Here is a 17,904-nt window from a genome sequence, read left to right on the forward strand (position 1 = left end):
TGCAAAATGTTTCCCATTATAGAAATACATTTTCTTATCCTACAGTGTAAAATTGAAATATATCAGGAACTATGTTCTTCAAATAATCTGGAAAAAAAATATGCTGTTTGAATACACGTCATGGAGTGTCTTAATTGGGAATTTAAACTTCTTTTGGGGGAAAATATACCCATAGACATAAAAATTCCTTCATTCATCCCTTATGTAATCCCTGTTCTTTTCCCCCAAATATCAGCTAAATATAACAAAAATGCTCATTCCTTTTACAGCATTCACAATACTTTGAAGTTTGTGTATTCTTAAATAATAATATTGATTTAATAATATTTCTGAGCAAAATTGTTCCAGTATTCAAACTCTAGTTTTTGTTTTCTGCCTACACTTGAGCTGTATCTTAAGTCACATCATTCTTGTGTATGTAATAATTTTTAAGATTGGCTTTAATTTCAGGATGTGTATAACTTCATGATAGATATTTTCAGATATTGCTGAAATAATGCAATTTATTCTCTTAGAATGTATTTAGAAAAATAAATGTTGATATACATTAATATGTACACAAAATAAAAATACTAACTTTTTATGTGTTTGGTAAATATGAACATGCTGGAAAGTGCTTAGAAATGGAAGTCTCAGGATGACCTCTCAACTACATTGGTTGCAGATATAGTCTGTTTGCACGGCCTCAAAAGACATTACTTACAACATCATTATGAAACCTTCAGTCCTAGTGTTTTCATCAGTGTCATTTATAATCCAATAAAATAAAAATAAAGGTATGCTAATTTAAAAAAATCTCTCCTTTATATACTTTTGGCTTTAGCAAAAGAACTGGTTTTATGCAGTTTCCTTTTTTTTCATTTTTAATTCTAATTTTCTATATATGACAGCAGAATGCATTATAATTCATATTATGCATATAGAGCACAATTTTTAATATCTCTGATAGTACACTAAGTATAGTCACACCATTGGTGTCTTCATACATGTACTTAGTTAGGGTAATGATGTCCATCTCATTTCACAGTTTTTCCTACCCCCATGGCTCCTCTCTTCCCTTCCCTCCCCTTTGCTCTCTCTAGAGTTATTATGATTCTCCAATGCTCCCCCTCCTTACCCCACTATGAATCAACCTCCTTATATCAGAGAAAACATTCAGCATTTGGTTTTGGGGATTGGATAAATTCACTTAGCATTATTTCTCCAACTCCATCCATTTACCTGCAAATGCCATGATTTCATTCTCTTTTAATGCTGAGTAATATTCCATTGTGTATATATACCACATTTTCTTTATCCATTCATCAATTGAAAGCATCTAGGTTGGTTCCACAATTTAGCTATTGTGAATTGTGCTGCTATAAACATTAATGTGGCTGCATCACTGCAGAATTCTGTTTTTAAATCCTTTGGGTGTAGACCAAAGAGTGAGATAACTGGGTCGAATGTTGGTTCCATTCCATGTTTTCTAAGGCCTCTCCATACTGCTTTCCAGAGTGGTTGCACCAATTTGCAGACCCACCAGCAATGTAAGAGTGTGCCTTTCTCCCCACATCCTTGCCAATATTTATTGTTGTTTGTATTCTTAATAGCTGCCATTTTGACTGGAGGGAGATGATATCTTAGAGTAGTTTCGATTTGCATTTCTCTAATTGCTAGAGAAGTTGAACATTTTTTCATATATTTATTAATTGACTGCATATCTTCTTTTGAGAAGTGTTTGTTGAGTTCCTTAGCCCATTTATTGATTGGTTTTTTTTAATATTTTTTGGTGAAAAGTTTTTTGAGTTCTTTATATATCCTAGAGATTAGTGCTCTATCTGACATGCATGTGGTAAAAATTTGCTCCCAAGATATAGGCTCTCTCTTTACCTCACAGATTGTTTCTTTTGCTAAGAAGCAACTTTTTAGTTTGAATCCATCCCATTTATTGATTCTTGATTTTATTTCATGTGCTATAAGAGTCTTATTAAGGAAGTCGGAGCCTAATCTGACATGATGGAGATTTGGGCCTACTTTTTCTCCTAATAAGCACAGTGTCTCTGATTTAATTCCTAGGTCCTTTATCTACTTTGAGTTGAATTTTGTGCATGGTCAGAGATAGGGGGTTTAATCTCATTTTGTTTAATATGGATTTCCAGTTTTCCTAGCACCATTTATTGAAGAGGCTATCTTTTATCCAATGTATATTTTTGGCACCTTTGTCTAATATAACTGTAGCTATGTGGTTTTTGTTACTATTGCTCTGTACTGTAGTTTAAGGTCTGGTATAATGATGCCACCTACTTCATTCTTTTTTCTAAGGATTGCTTTAGCTATTCTGAGTCTCTTATTTTTCCAGATGAATTTCATGACTGCTTTTTCTATTTCTATGAGGAATGTCCTTGGGATTTTGTTTGGAATTGCATTAAATCTGTATAGTGTTTTTGGTAGTACGGTCATTTTGATAATGTTAATTCTGCCTATCCAAGAGGAAGGTAGTTCTTTCCATCTTCTAAGGTCTTTGATTTCTTTCTTTAGGCTTCTGCAGTTTTCATTGTATTGATCTTTCACCTGTTTTGTTGAGTCCCAAATGTTTTATTATTTTGAAGCTATTGTAAATGGGGTAGTTTTCCTCATTTCCCTTTCAGAGGATTTGTCACTGATATACAGAAATGCCTTTGATATAGGGGTGTTGATTTTATATCCTGCTGCTTTGATGAATTCTTTTATTAGTTCTAGAAGTTTTCTGGTGGAATTTTTTTTGTGTCTTCTAGGTATAAAATCATTTCATTGGCAAATAATGCTGGTTTGAGTTCTTCTTTTCCTATCCATATCCCTTTAATTTCTTTCATCTGTCTAATTACTCTGGCTAGTGTTTCAAGGGCAATGTTAAATAGAAGTGGTAAAAGAAAGAATCTTTGTCTTGTTCCAGTTTTTAGAGGTAATACTAGTGTTTTGAATATAAAGTGGAGTTGTATTTTGTCAAATTCTTTTTCTGCATCTACTTAGATGATCATATTCTCATCTTTAAGTCTATTGATGTGATGAATTACATTGATTGATTTTTGTATGTTGAACCAACTTTGCATCCCTGGGATGATTGTGGTGCACTATCTTTTTGACATGTTTTTGTATTCAATTTGCCAGAATTTTATTGAGAATTTTTGCATCTATGTTCATTAGAGGTATTGGTCTGAAGTTTTCTTTCTTTGATGTGTCTTTGCCTGGTTTTGGAATAAGGGTGATACTGGCCACATAGAGTAAGTTTGGAAGTGCTCCCTCTTTTTCTATTTCATGAAATAATTTGAAGAGTACTGGAATTAGTTATTTTTTAAAGGTCTTGTAAAACTCAGCTGTGTATCCATCCAGTCCTGGGCTTTCCTTGGTTGTTAGGCTTCTGATGGCATCTTCTATTTCATTTCTTGAAAATGTTCTGTTTACATTGTGTATATCATCCTGATTCAATTTGGGCAAATTATATGACTCTATAAATTTTTTCAATGCCTTTGATATTTTCTATTTTATTGGAGTACAAGTTTTCAAAATAATTTTAAATTATATTCTGTACTTCGATAGTGTCTATTGTGATATTTCCTTTTTCATCATATATGTTAGTGATTTGAGTTTTCTCTCTCCTTCTCTTCATTAGCATGGCTAAGGCTCTATCAATTTTATTTATTTTTTCAAAGAACCAACTTTTTGTTTTGTCAATTTTTTCAATTTTTCTTTTGTTTCAGTTTCATTGATTTCAGCTCTGATTTTAATTATTTCCTGTCTTCTGTTAATTTTGGTGTTGGTTTGTCTTCTTTTTCTAAGGCTTTGGGATGTGACATTAGGTTATTTATTTGTAGACTTTTTCTTCTTTTAAGGAATGAACTCCATTCCATGAATTTTTCTCTAAGTATTGCCTTTATCATGTCCCGGAGATTTCAATATGTTGTATCAGTGTTCTTACTTACCTTTAAGATTTTTTTTTTGTGGTACTGGGGATTGAACCCAGGGCCTTGTGATGCAAGGCAAGCACTCTACCAACTGAGCTAAATCCCCCAGATATAAGAATTTTTTAATCTCCTCCTTGATGTCTTTTGCAACCATTGTTCCTTCAGTAGCATAATTTTTAGTCTTCAGATTTGGGAGTAGCTTTTATTTCTTTTTTTATCATTGATTTCTAATTTCATTCCATTATTATCTGATATAATGCAGGGTAGTATCTCTACTTTTTTAAAATTTTCTGCTTTGTGGCATACTATATGGTCTGTTTTAGAGAAGGATCCATGTGTTGCTGAGCAGAAAGTGTGTTTGTTCATTGAAGAATGAAATATTCTATATGTGTCAGTTAAGTCAAAATTATTGATTGTATTATTGAGTTCTATAGTTTCTTTTTTCACCTTTTGTTTGGAAGATCTATCCACTGATGAAAGAGATGTGTTAAAGTCACCCAGAATTATTGTGTTGTGGTCTATTTGACTCTTCAATTTGAGAAGAGTTTGTTTGATGAATGTAGATGCTCCATTGTTTGGGACATATATATTTATAATTGTTATGTCTTGTTGGTGTATGGTTCCCTTGAGCAGTATGAAGTATCCTTCTTTATCCCTTTTGATTAACTTTAGCTTGAAGTCTACTTTATTTGATATGAGGATGGAATCCCCTGCTTATTTCCACAGTCCATATGAGTGGTATGATTTTTCTAACCTTTCACCTTCAGTCAGTGGATGTCTTTTCCTATGAGTTCAGTCTCTTAGAGGCAGCATATTGTTGGGTCTCTTTTTTTGATCCATTCTTCCAGTCTATGTGTTTTGATAGGTGAGTTTAGGCCATTAACATTCAGGGTTATTATTGAGACATGGTTTGTATTCCCAGCTATTTTTATTTATTTTTGATATTTAACTTAACTTGGTTTCTTCTTTGATTAGTTTTTCTTTAGTGTAATACCTCCCTCTTCTGCTTTTCATCACTGTTTTTCTTTTCCTTTTCATGGAATATTTTACTGAGTATGTTCTGTAGTGCATGCTTTCTAGTTGTAAATTCTTTTAACTTTTGTTTATCATGGAAGGTTTTTATTTCATCATCAAATCTAAAGCTTATTTTGGTGGTGATAAGTTTCTTGGTTGGCATCCATTTTCTTTCAGAGTTTGGTATGTGTTGTTCCAGGATCTTCTGGCTTTGAGGGTCTGGTTGAAAATCTGCTGAGATATAAATTCATCTTACCCTTATATGTGGTCTGATTCCTCTCTCTTGCAGCCTTTAAGATTCTATCCTTATTCTGTATACTAGGCATTTTCATTATAATGTGCCTTGGTATATGTCTGTTGTAATTTTGTACTTTTGGTGTTCTATAAGCCTCTTGTATGTGATATTCCAATTCATTCTTCATGTTTGGGAATTTTTTTTATATATTATCTCATTGAAGACATTGTGCATTCCTTTGGTTTGAAACTCTGTGCCTTCCTCTATCCCAATAACTCTTAGATTTGGTCCTTTGATACTTTCCCATAATTATTGGATGTTCTGTTCATGGTTTTTTACTATCTTCACTAAGTCGTCAACTTTATATTCCAGATCGTATACTTTGTCTTCTTTATCTGATGTTCTGTCTTCCAAGTGATCTAGTCTATTGGTGATGCTTCTACTGAGTTTTTTATTTCATTTATTGTTTCCTCCATTTCAAGGATTTCTGTTTGGGTTTCTTTCAGAGTCTCTATGTCTTTCTTGAAGTAATCTTTTGCTACCTGTCTTTGCTCCCTTATCTTTTTGTTGGTGTGATCAATGGTTGCCTTTGTTTGTTCTCTTATCTCTTTGTTGGAGTGATCAATTTTGCCTGTATTTTCTCACATTCTTTAATTCACAGACCATTTTAATATGAACATTCTGAACTCCTTCTGTGACATTTCATCAACTTTGCTGTCTATGGGTTCTGTTATTTTGGTATCCCAGTTTGTTTGGGGCACTTTCATCCCTTGTTTTCTCATGTTGTCTATATGTCTTTCTTTCTTGCAGTGTGGGTCTGAGATATTACAGTTTCTACCCTATAAACCGTAACTCTAACCCTAACCCTAACCCCTAGCCCTAACCCTAACCCTAACCCTAACCCTTTAATCTTATAGTATCTGTGCAGATTATCTGTACTTCACTTTGATGCTGGGCTTCTGGACCCTACTGATGTCCCATTATGGATGCTACTGCAACTAAAGTTGGTTGCAGCAATATTAGGAGGTAATATGAGATAGCAGTGGTGGTGTCCCAAGTTGGATGCAATGTCTTTCACATATGGAGCTGAAAGGTTGAAACTTACACTGGCTTTGGGATGCCTGTTCCAAGATGCAGCTGCTTCTAGGCCCTGTCAGTTGTCACAAGGTAGAAGCTACTGTGTGGGGAAGGCTATGGCGGTGGCTGCAGTGTCCTAAGATGGAAGTGGGTTAGGTCTGGGCTCCCAGGTGGTGGGCTGTGGAGGAGTGAGGGATGTGGTGGCAGATCCGGGCCTAGGCTCCCCCATAAATAGGCGGAGATGGTCTTGGTCTGGGTCCTAAGCTCCAAGGAGCTCTGCAGGTTGGCAGAGGTCGCAGTTTCCCTTTTTCATGAGGTAACTGAAAAAGAGTTTTATTTTGAGCAGAAGTTGAGAGGTAAATTATTATAGGGACAGCTCACTTGATATATGATTTTGTTTTGATATGAACCATGATCATTAATAAAGTACACGTCATTTGTTGGTGTAGGTGTATCTTCTTTCCAATGTCTTCATAAGGGGATCTCAGCAAATATGTTCTTCATATCATTTCCCAGTATAATCTTGTTTCAGAGTTAGTCACATGGTATGCTTTATTTAAGTTAGTAAGCATTGTTAAGGAGTAAGCAATCTTAGTATTTCTCCTTGTTTTCAAGAATAATTCACATAATTTCCCCTTTACTTTAAAGGAAGATAGATGATGTGGAGATTCAACATGACAAAGCAGCAGTCAGCGAGGATTTAAAAATACATAGGAGTTCAAAATCTGCCATTTTCATTGATCCTAATTTAAATTATTTAAAAAATTACTGAATAGCATTTTTATAAGATATAGCTTTTTTTCTTTTGTTGGTAATAGAACAAACCAGACCAAAGCAGACAAACATGTAGGAAAGTTTAAAGAATTAACAAATGGTTCCTATAACTTTTGAGTGCTTACACAGGGCAGAATGTGCTAGATTGATGCTCTATACTAGGAATACAAAAATGAATACAAAATGGTTACTGTCACTTGGATCAGATGGAGATCTGATGTATAAGCAATTAATTTGATATCTATAGATATATCAAGTTGTAGAGGAAGACAGAATAATTAATTGCTTATCCAGGTTTTAAATTTTGGAAGTGTCTTAGTCTGTTTTCTTTTGCTCTCACAAAATTACTGAGACTGGGTAATTTATAAAAAAAAATAGTAGTTTATTTGCCTTACATTATAGAAGCTGGGAAACCCAAGAGCATTGTTCTGGTATCTGCTTAGGATCTGGTGGTGGCTTTCTTGTTGCGTGGTGGTAGGCTTTTCATGGTGAGACAGAGTAAGCAGTGCTGGAGAAAACTCACCTTTAAACAAAGCCACTCCTTCAATTACTCATGAATCCATTAATTCAGGAATAGGTGAGTCTGTTTATGCAAGCAGCACTCTCATAACTACATCACCTCCCAAAGGCCTCCAAATAACACCAATATATTGTTTTGGGGATGATGTTTCCAACACAGGAATTACGGGAATGCACCTAAACCACAGCAGGAACAAAAAAGAAGAAACAGGATGCAGAAAAACACAGTCTGAAAAACACAATGTAGTTTTTTCCCCCCTTTGAGTTCTATGTAAGAGAGAAAGCATGTACCACTTGTCTTCCTGAATCTAGCTTATTTTGCTCAACATGATGTTCTCCAGTTCCATCCATTTTCCTGTAAATGATGTAATTTCGTCCTTCTATTTATGCCTAAATAATATTCTTATATAGACACACCACACTTTTTTAATCCATTTGTCTGTCGATGGACATTTAGACAATCCCATAATTTAGCTATTGTGAACAGTGCTGAGATAAACATGAGGATGCACTATCTCTGTCTGTCAGTCTGTCTACCTCTCTCTTTCTTTTTTCTTTTTTGAGAACCCAGGGCCTTTAGCATGCTAGGCAACTGCTCTTCCACTGAGCTACCTCCCCAGCCCAGGTATCTCTATTGTATGCTGACTTTGATTCCTTTGATTCCTTTTTGGTACAGCTGGCTGAAAACCACATTGTGCCAATAGCATGGAGGCAGGGAATAATTCAGTGTGCTTAGCATTCAGAGCATGGGAAAGAACAATAGGAGGTGTCATAGGCCCTGTCCCACAAAGACCTTGGATGCCAGGCTGAGGGGCTTTGCTTTTTTGGAAATAAAGAAGTATGGAAAGAGGGCTGAGAGACTTTGTCACTGATAATATATCTCTTATTGATGCATATGCTTCTCAGTTTTGATTAAGATACTGAATTTGATAGACAAAAATATATTGGTCAAAATATCGAATTGATGTGGATTATGGTTTACAGCAAATCTTAGACTACATGGCTTCTCATCTCCTCTTTCCTCCAATATTAAATTCTTTACTTCTGGAGAGTGATTTATTTTTAAGAATATCCCCAAATTTGCTTCTCTTAACTAACTGATTCAGTGATATCTGCATACACATGCACAGAATAGAATGGAATAAAATTAAATAGAATATTGTCAGACACAACAAGCTTTTTTCTTTCACATTAACTTCTGGCGAAAAATTGAAACAGATTATTCAGTAATTATATACAAAACCAGAGCATCAAGATTTTGTTATGAAATTGTTTTTCTTTTTATCAAGAAATGTTATACTGTTAAGAGAAATGAACATATGTTCCAAAGCCACAACTTTGCCCTAAAAAGAATAAGAAGAAAGCCAATTTTTCCATGTTGACATTATCTAAAATTTTAATTACATCCTTAAAACATTTTTTTTCAATGATTAGAAAATATCAAAGCATTTAGAGCAAGATTAATTCAAGTTGCTAAAAAGTTAAAAAAAAAATCACACACTACCCTAGATATTGAAGAGTCTTGTGTTCACATGCAGAGTTTTAGAGGGAAATTTATTCAAGCACTTACAGTGGTAAGTAATCTAACATGTGAATATCAGTCTTGTTCCTGAAGACATCATAGTTGTGTGTGGAGAAAATTCAATCAATTTTAATATAAGACTTATAAACATTTTTGACTGCACAACCAAATTCTCTTTCCCTAAAAATAAAATAAGTAAGTTAAGAAAGAAAAAAGAAGAAAAAAGTTGGCTATACCAGAACGAAATAAAGCCAAAGAGTACAAAGAATTCCACATAACTAAAAGGAATACTTTCAGCATTCTCTTGAATCTGGGTACCACTTGGCTACTAGAGAGCTCTGATACGGACTTGGTCCTTGGCCAGTGGCTCAGTAAGTCCTATGATATGTAGACATTTGCACTGAGAGGTGTTAAGATTCATGTATCCAGTGTCATACCTCACAGTCCAAACAGACCTAGAAAGCAAGCAAAGACATCCACACTCACAAAAGACTGCCTGATGATGTGGCCTTCATTAGTTTGTGTCCTGGGAAGAAAGCACCAACACAGAACTCTGCTGGAAGCCTCGATCTGGTCATCATCCTTTCAACAGAAATTTGAGGGCCATCTTGTATTCTAGTGAGGAGAAACTTGTATACAAGTATGGCAAGGCCCCTATCCTCAGGCAATTTATGGCACGGATATTAATGAAAGAGTAAGAAAATAAATAATCGCAGATTTGATCATTGCAATGAAGAAATTAGCAAGTCCATGCCCTGAAAGAGTGACTTGAGAGAAAGTTATAAGAGTAAATAAAATGTCCTTGTTGAGATATTGAGTTAAGACTTCAGGATGAGACCGCTAGACACCAAAAGCCCATGGGAAAAGAATTCCCGTGGAAGAGCAAAGCTTCTGAGGGGGAAAGGACTTTTCTTTGATCGACAGATATTGTTGTAGAAAACCTAAGTGAAATGATAATATCGACCTCAATAGTGATTGGAGAGAGATTTTCCAAAGAATAAAGATACTTATTTGGGAATAGTAGAACAGTGGGAATAGGAATATGTGGGTCATGGTAAACTAAGCGCATAATCAAAGAAATGGAGGCAAGCAGAAGTTTTTCAAGGTGAAATGAGGAGGATAACATAAAATACTTCAAAAAATAATCCTTGACCTCACGGTTAGTGACAATGTGGTGGTGGTCTGAGATTTAACAGATAGTTTTTGGGTAGATGTCCTTGCAGAAGCCATTTTTTTTTTTTTTGTATGTGTGTTAGATTGTGGTGGACTTTGTACAAGTTTATGGTCCTGGTAGAGTCTGTTGCAATTGTGCATGACAACCCTTCCTTCATAACCTCGTGGCTTTATTTATTTATTTTTTGTCAAGGTTGATGCAAAAGACAACATTGTTGATTCTGACATCTTTCACACCAGGGAACAAAGAGATTCAAGACCTGATATCTTTTATTTACTAACTTATCTAGAAAAATTTTGTCACAGTTAGAACTTGTTATTTTGGCCACATTCTGGGATTGTGGGTTGGCAGCAATGTTATCTGTAGTTCGTATGCTACTTCAGACAGCTTGGTCTTTGGGAATGCGAGGGAATTAGCTAGAATCCATTTTCCCCTGTGGAGGAGGCCAGAAGAGCTACAGAGACTTTGGGGATCTGCAGAGACTGTGGGGGTCCACAGAGATTGTGGGGGTCTGTAGAGAGTGTGGGGATGTCTGCAGATTGGTTCTTGAAATCCAGCAAGAAGGATTTCAAACGAGTTTCACAGAGGAACAGGCAGGAGTTTATTAGTGACAAGATAAAGATACACAGTATGGGCACTGAGTGGACTATTCTGGAGAGAAAATAGACTCCTTTTTTTTTTAAAGGGATTTGATCTGTCCGCCCTTGCCTTAGTTTCTCATAAGCCTCCCAAATGATTTATTACCCTTTGTATAGCCCTCAGCAAATCTTTGTGCGGGTTGTGCTAACCTGATCACAAGGGGTGGCTGTGACATGTTTTTGGTGATAAGCTGGTCATAAGCAGAGGGTTATGATGACATGGTCACAAGGGATCATTGTGACATGATCTTGAAACAACAATTATAATTAACTATAGCTGGGGAGATTTGACATACCAATGCCCATTTCCCAAGGCTTATCTTCTTTGATAAAGTTTTCTGTTATCCCCAGTCCTGTGAGGTATGGACACTCTTTGAGTACATGTCCAATGTCCTCCCTGTGTTATCCTCCCCTACCCACCTGCTCTTGACTATCTACCTAACACTCTTGGAGGTAGAAAATATGGAGGCCAAGCAGCTTGCAGTTCTGCCAGGTAGATGTAGACTCATATTTTTCTCAATCCTTTCTGGCTTGAAGTCAGAGTCTACTTTTGCTAACGAAATGCAGGAAATGTCTCATTTAGCTGTTTTGAGAATTCTGACCCTTTCCTCCCCTTGTTTCTCCCAGGGAGGATTATCAGGGACAAAGGCATGCTCTTGTAGAGTCAGCATCGTGGCAGACAACCTGCTAAGTTGACCACTCAACTTTATATTTCTGTGAAGTCCCTTGGGCATTTCCATCCATTCGGAGTCAAAGATTCTTCCTGTTTCTTGTTTTCTTCTTTTCCCTTCCTCATTTAAAAGATTTTTAAAAGTTTTAATTGATAGTAACTTTAATTTATGTGATGCAATGTGAAGTTTTGATAAATGTACACAAGGTGGAGGAGTAAGTGTTAGTGATCACTTCCCTTTTTATTTTACCTAACACTGCCAACAAAATACCACCAAGCTGTTTTCGAAGTTGCCAACATTTTCTCTGTTGATCACGGCTGGGAATTACCAGTGAGAATGGGTGCCTGTGGCATGGTGTGACGCAGAGGACTTGCCTGCTTCAGAGTGTTTCTACCAAGGGTTGGTCAACAGTATCTGCAATCCTCATGTCAGCCATTCTTGTGTCTTACCTAGGACCTCCAGAAGAGCCCTGGTCTGCTGCCTGAAAGGAGGAAACACTACAACGGATTTTCATGACCCATCATCCATTATCTTTTTTTTTTTTAAGGGCTTTCAGATTGGTTGAAAATTGATGACACAAGAAGAAAGGACTTGGAAAACAGCCAGAGCTCCTGCCAAGAAAGCAGCATGATCCAGGTTGGGTCCACCCTGATAGTAGAGGTGAGTGGGTGTGGGTTCAGATACTGGCAGGGCAGCTCTGCACACATTGGCTGGAAGCAGGAACCCCAAGGAAAGCGGGAAGGGCAGAGGACAAAAGTTGTTTGTTCTCCCAAGTTTGCTTACAAATGACAAACCCAGAATAATTCAGTGACCCTTACCTGACTTACAAGAAATTTTGCAGACCGAGCCCTGACTCCCTTTCCCTCCCATGCTTGCCCCCTGTGATCTTGCGGAAGGAAGTAGCCTGGATAATTGTGTATTATAGCTAGAGGCAAGAATCTGTACTAAATGGAAAGGGTTTGCTGCCTTGCTTTTCATTTGCCCTGAAGAGTGTTCAGAATCAATATAATCTATAGTTTTTTTCCCCCAAAGAACTAGGTTGATCACTTCACCTCCTTAGTATTGACTTATTTTAAATTCTAGTTCTAGAGGAGACTAGTTTGTCCTTAGTATTTTTAAATACAGCAAAAACACTAATTTAAAAGTGAAGGGATATAAATTAAAGGAATGCAAATTATTTGGTATCTTATTTATCTTCATGACATTTAGCAATCCTCTTTCTTTAAACAAAGGACCTGTGAATTATTGAAATTAGCAAATAATAATTTATGTGTAAATATCTAATGCTGCTTTGAAGATTTTTCAAGTTGTGATTATTCTATATTGATTTTCCCTTTAGGTTACAAATTTAAAAAAAAAAAACTGGGGCTGATTCTCTTATATATTTAGAGAAAAACAATCACTTCTGAATTTGTCTAAAAATTTAATATACTTTCAATGCTATAAATGCAATATAAAAAGTACTCCGAATCCTTCTACCCCTACTAAGAATTATCAACTATTAATGTGTTGGTCTACTTTCTCCTAGCGTTTTTTTTCTCTGCTCAGATACTTTACTGCAAACATGTATACCCACGCACATACTTAAAATGTGTATATGTTTATAACTAAATTAAATTTGTAGTATTTTGAGTAATTTTAGATGGTAGTTTGTCATCTAACAATTGTCATTGAGTTTTCCTCTAAAACATGAATTTTAAAGCATCCAGAGGATAAAAACATATGGATGCACCATATTTTATTTTATTATCCATGCCATTGGACACTTAAACAATTTCTAATATTTGTTATTGAAAATAAAATTATAATTTTTAAGAAGATAATTCATGAATATTTTAAAACTTACCTCTGAATGTAGTATACCGGTTTCTCCCTTCAGATAGTGCATGTGAGAGTCATTTCAGTGTATTCTCATCGACACTGGGTAATAAAATGCTAAGAACAATTTTCTAGTTTGCTGGGCAAAGCTGCCTCTGTCGTATTAATTATTTTTACCTTTTTATGTGTGGTTTTCACCTTGATAGCTCCACAAGAAACAGTGTTTCTTTTTTTTCTCATTTTTTTAGCTTTGCAAAATAATCATAACTGGGAAACACAGATGTGTAAGATAGTGCCACATTAAATATGGAGACTGTTAGAGTCTGTAAACAAGTCTGGATGGCGCCTGGCATTTTGCCAGAGGGAGTGGTTTGTGAAGTAATGCCAGCGAGCCATTTAGTGTGGAGATTCCTTATTGGTTGACTGCTGTATCTAGTTTATGTTAATTAGATAAGCTGTGTGGAATGTATAAATACTTCTGTTGTCCTACAATAAACGGCTCCCACTCCTGCTGTATCAGTGTACACAAGTTGCTCGTCACCCCCCCACCCCCACCCCACTATTTTGCTGCAGCCGGACTGCGGCAGAGACAATGAGAAACTTCCCCAAGTTATAGTCAATTGCAAATAGCATGCCAGATGCTTTTGCCGTTCTCATCTTAGACTGATCCTCTTGTTCCCACAAGGCATTTATTCAGCTCCCTTCTGATTTCAACTATAGCTGTAATGGAGCGTTTTTGAAAGCTCAGACTCTTTGCTCCCTGCCAGGATCTCAGTGCAAGCTCTTCTGCTCATATCTGCATTCTTCCTCAGGGCTGCCTTCTCCAATCCCCAGATCTTTCTGCTGGCTCATGTTGGGCTGCCCAAAGGTACAGAGATGGCAGAGGGGATTAATGCCCAGAGGGCACCCCTCAATCAATAGGAGATGAAAGCAAGAGGGAAAATGTGTGGTATCCCATCTTTCTGGTAGACAATTCTGGAAAGTATTTTCATGCTTCTCAGAGGTTCTGGCAGAATATCTATTCTTTTACTCGTAGCAGAAAAAATCAGCAAAACATCATCTAATGGCTTTTTCTCTCTGTCTTTCTTATCTCTTTCCTCCCCCATTGCTGTTTCCTCAACCTGTAGCTTCCAATAAACTAACTGCAACCATGTTCTTATTGTAGCTTCTCCTTTTGGGGGAATATTACCCTTTTCCCTTCTTCCCCATCAATGACAAGTTCTTCCCCTTCCACTGTAGAACATTCAGTTAACTAACTCTGCTGTTGTGCACTGATTGCTGCTATGTTTTGGTGTGTTTTTGATCTTCCAGAATTTATGTATTGGAAACCGCCTCCCCAGTGCAGCACTGCTGAGAGGTGGGACCTTTGGGAGGAGATCAGGTCAGGAGTGCTCTGCCATCATGAATGAATTAATCCATTCACAGATTCATGGATAAATGGATTGATTGCTTAGTCATTGTGGAAGTGGATTTGTTATAAAAGTGAGTTCTCTCTGGTTGCTTGCTCTTTCCTGCCATGTGATACCCTCTGCCATGTGGTAGGCAGCTTTAGCCAGTTGATGAACCCTGTTAGATATTTTCTAGTTAAATTCAGCAGCAGGATCTGGCATAGCATAAGGGTCACTTTGGCATACTGCGTGAAGTAAAATTTGTCCCAAAGTCCTGGATTTCATTTTCTTATACTACACTGAAGTCCACCTGGCTTAGTAAAAGATGGTAGGGTATACGGAATTTCTACCCAGGAGTGATGGCTATATTCATTCCCTCCCATTTGAGTTAGTCCTGTGCACTCTATTGCCTTTGTAGATCCACAGGAATAGCTACATCTATGGGATTGCTATCCAGTACCCTGTAGTAGTAGGAGATGTGCTGGGAAGCCTTCCTACTTACATACTTAGTACACACCTTCTAACACCTATAGTCCTTCCGTGAAATAGGAAAGCAGCTCTTGTTTAGTGGACCTTCCTGGAGACATCTGCTTCTGATGAAAATTGGCCATTTGCCTTCTCTCAGAGGAGGTCCATCTAAAGTAGATGGGTTAGTCCCTTGTATTGCATCTCATAAAACTGGAACATTTATTGTTTTAGCCTGGCCTGAAACACTCTTCCTTATCTAATAAATATTTCTCCTATCCATTCCATGGATCTAGGTGCAGCTGCCAATGAGAGCACCCAGCCCTCTCCCCCCTATTCACTAAGTGGGTGTGTATGGGTGGGTGGGACATGTGACCTCAGCCCATTGAAAAAGTCTTCACTAGCCCTCAGACTGAGCAGAGAAGCACGTGGTTAAAACTGACTCATTCTAGAGGAAGTATCCAATGGAGACATGTTACTGCTATTGAGCTCTCTAAAGGAACCCTTTTTCTTACACTTGCTTAAGTCCTCTGGTTAGTTTTCTTTTTGTTTCTGTGTTGACCACATGTTTCTATAAGTTCTTTTGTTTCCCTCAGTATTGCTTGTAAGCAAAGAAACCTAGGTGATATTTTGTTCCTTGCATTTGAAATGTTTCTCTTCAATCCATCCCTACTTCTAGCTTTAAGTTCTATGCCTGGCATTTTACTTTACTATCTTGTTGGGGTATTCTACTTTTTCTTTTTTCTGGAGTCATTTCCTTGCTGATTGATTGTCTGGCAAGTCAGAAATATCTGTTGACCACAGTGAACTTTCACTGTCAGAATTACCATTGAATTTTTCTCTCCTAGTACCTTTTCTAGCCCCATGTAGCAGATTAAGATTGGAAAACCAGACCCATATATCCTGCTGTATGCTGATGCAGATAGCAGTCTTTAACCTTCCCAAAAGCCATGCATTGGAGATAATGCTAAAATAGAATAAGAGGAATGTTAAATTGTTCTGTTTCAGGATAGTATATGTATTGGAAATCAACTGTCAGAATAATTCTCCCTGATGAACAACCACAAAACTCCAGCAACTGACCACAGTAAGAGTTTATTTAGCTTATGTGCCTGCAGAATTCAGCTGTCCTGGCCTGGGTTTGGCTCTTCTTCTGTGTTGACTGCTGGTTGTAAGCTCAATAGGTGACTCTGTGATCTTGACCACACTCTCTCACAAGTCTGGGTGACATCTTGTATGGCTTTAGCTGAGATGACTGGGACAACTCAGCTCTGGCCCTTGTGTCTCTTATCTTTCTCCTGGAATAAGAGGAAGAGCTTGGGCATATCCTTGTGGCAGTAGCAGAGGGTCAAGTAAGCTCAATCCTGCAAGTGCCTCTGCTTGTACCATGCTTGTTTGGCATAAAGCAAGCCAAGTGGATAAACACAGGGTGGAGGAGAACTCTAGAGTCACAGAGGGCATGGATACAGGGAGGAATGGCAAATTGGGATCAATATTACCTTCATTTTATGATCTACAATAAATACCTGTAGCGTCTCAGTCCACAGATGGCCAACTCCTTCTGCCTTATCTTTGGCACAAAGCAATGTGCTAGAGATAAGGCAGAACATCAAGGTAGAAGGGTGTGGTGGAAGAAAGCAGCTTAGAACATGGCACCAGGAAACAGAGAGTGTTCCTCACCAGGGACAAAATATACCCCACCCCAAAGGAATGTCCCCAGTGATCTGTCTCCTCCAGCCATACCCTACCTGCCTATAGTTACTACCCAGATAATCCTGATTAGGTTAAGGCTCTTATAATCCAGCCATTTCACCTCTGAATGTTCTAGTATTGTCCCACACATGAGCTTTTGCAGGATACCTCATATCTAAACCGTAACAGGGAGGAAATGAAGAATGAAACTGACCAAATTATGTGCATGTGCACGTATGAATATGCAACAAGGAATCTCAATATAACATATAATTATAATGTACCAACAAAAATAAATACATAAAATAGTGCATGAAAAAACTGTGGAAAAATGAATTATACAGAAAGTAAATAGGACTCAAGTTTTCTTAAACATTTCTATGAGGTATTCCAGTGTCTTTAAAAGGCATCATGACTTTGAAGAAATCAATGAAATTCTTATCTGAGAATCATCTCTTTAAAACAAAATCAAATGCAAAATATTTCCCTGCACGAGTACAATAACAGATAGTTAAAATTAACTCTGGGGAGGAAAGCAAAGGCACCTAGAGTCAGTTTTGCAAAGATCTTATTCTATGATAATATTCAGTAATTACATAGCAGAAGTTAACTAGGGCACCTTACCCGAGTATGGAGTTTATTTGGTCGTTAATTTCTATAAAACAGGGAATCAATAACAGGGACAGCAAGATCCAATGCATCTGCTCAAGGAGCTTAGATGTTTTTATGTTACCTGCCTCATATTTCTATTTCTTTAGCTTTATTAAGATTTAATTGATAAGCATTATGTATATTTATGGTATATAATTTTATATTTTCTATATATGTGATGTTTTCATATTACACACACACACACACATGCATATATGTACACACATTGTGAAGTGTTCCAATCAAGTTAATTTATTTATCATTTTTATATTAGTGGTGAGAACATTTAAGATTTACTGTCTTGGTAATTTTGAATTATACATTATTGTTAACTAGCATCTTC

The 17,904-nt window shown here is 36.8% G+C and overlaps 1 long non-coding RNA gene across 1 annotated transcript in view; it reads left to right on the top strand.

The window, feature by feature from the left end:
- Positions 1 to 17,904, top strand: part of LOC125616929 — a 205,242-nt gene that overhangs the window by 82,585 nt on the left and 104,753 nt on the right. Inside the window, exon 3 of the long non-coding RNA XR_007347711.1 lies at positions 12,095 to 12,207. This is a non-coding gene — a long non-coding RNA (uncharacterized LOC125616929). The remainder of the gene's footprint in view (positions 1 to 12,094; positions 12,208 to 17,904) is intronic.

Source organism: Marmota marmota, unplaced genomic scaffold (assembly GCF_001458135.2).
Source record: "Marmota marmota marmota unplaced genomic scaffold, marMar, whole genome shotgun sequence".
Lineage (NCBI taxonomy): Eukaryota > Metazoa > Chordata > Mammalia > Rodentia > Sciuridae > Marmota > Marmota marmota.